We start from the raw sequence: 1,130 nt of genomic DNA on the forward strand, positions 1-1,130 counted from the left end.
TGGTCTCAGGACGTGACCGTGGGATGGGGGTGAGCCGGGAACACCGCCTCCCCAGGTGATGAGCGCCTGTGGATGGGGCCGTGGGTCTGGCGTGTGCCTGGCGTGTTTAAGGCACAGGGAGAAAGCAGGAGGTGGGGTTGCCTAGGGCAGGCCAGGTGCTGAGGCCGTGTGTATGTGTGTGTGTGTGTGCATGTGTGCACGTGCATGTATGTGTGTGCACATGCATATGTGTGGTGTGTGTGTGTGTGGTGGGGTTGAGATGCAATGTGGCCGTGAGGGCTTCTAAGCAAGTGAGTGACATGACAAAGTCCCTCCAACCCAGTTACATCGCTGTAATTCCGTCACGTGGCTTGGCTTTGTGGGCCTCAGCAGAGGAGCCCAGGGAGGTGGCTGGAGTCAGCTAACGGTTAACATCGTGCTCATCTAAACCTTGCGACGATCCCACACGGACAGTGTAGTTACGGTCAGTGTGTCCATGAGAGGGCCCAGGTGCAAACATGGGGTGAGTCACTCAAGGTCACCCAACCAGAGGGGCGGGGCGGGGATTGGCACCCAGCGGGCAGGCTCCAGCCCCGGCTCCGTGTGCCTCCCGAGAATGGAGCCTGGATAGCTTTCTGTTGTTGCTATTTATTTTCATGACATAGCTAATATGTGTGAAACATTGTTATAATTTGCATTTCTTTAACCACTACTGAGATGCTTTTTTATGTCTTTACTTTTTTTATTGTGATAAAATATATATAACATAAAATTTGTCACTTTATTATTAATTTTTTAATCCTCACCTGAGGACACGTTCATTGATTTTCAGAGAGAGAGGGAGAGGGATGGGGAGAGAGAGAGGAAGAGGGAGGGAGGGAGGGAGAGAGAGAAAACAGACACACTGAACCAGTTGCCTCCCTTACGCGTTTCCGACAGGATCTGAGGTAGGTGCCCCTGTCTGGGAACCAAACCCAGGACCTTCCGGGTGTACGGAGGTCCCTCCAACAGCTGAGACACATCTGGCCAGGGTGCAAATTTTAAAAATATATTTTTTATTGATTTCATAAGGAAGGGAGAGGGAAACAGAATAGAACGTCAATGATGGAAGAATCATTGATGGATGGCTACCGGACACACCCCAATAGGGA

The 1,130-nt window shown here is 51.1% G+C and overlaps 1 protein-coding gene across 1 annotated transcript in view; it reads left to right on the forward strand.

Annotated features, from left to right (window-relative positions):
- Window positions 1-1,130, forward strand: part of GSDME (gasdermin E) — a 55,381-nt gene that overhangs the window by 40,727 nt on the left and 13,524 nt on the right.

This window comes from Myotis lucifugus, unplaced genomic scaffold (assembly GCF_000147115.1).
Source record: "Myotis lucifugus unplaced genomic scaffold, Myoluc2.0 scaffold_52, whole genome shotgun sequence".
Taxonomy (NCBI): Eukaryota; Metazoa; Chordata; class Mammalia; order Chiroptera; family Vespertilionidae; genus Myotis; species Myotis lucifugus.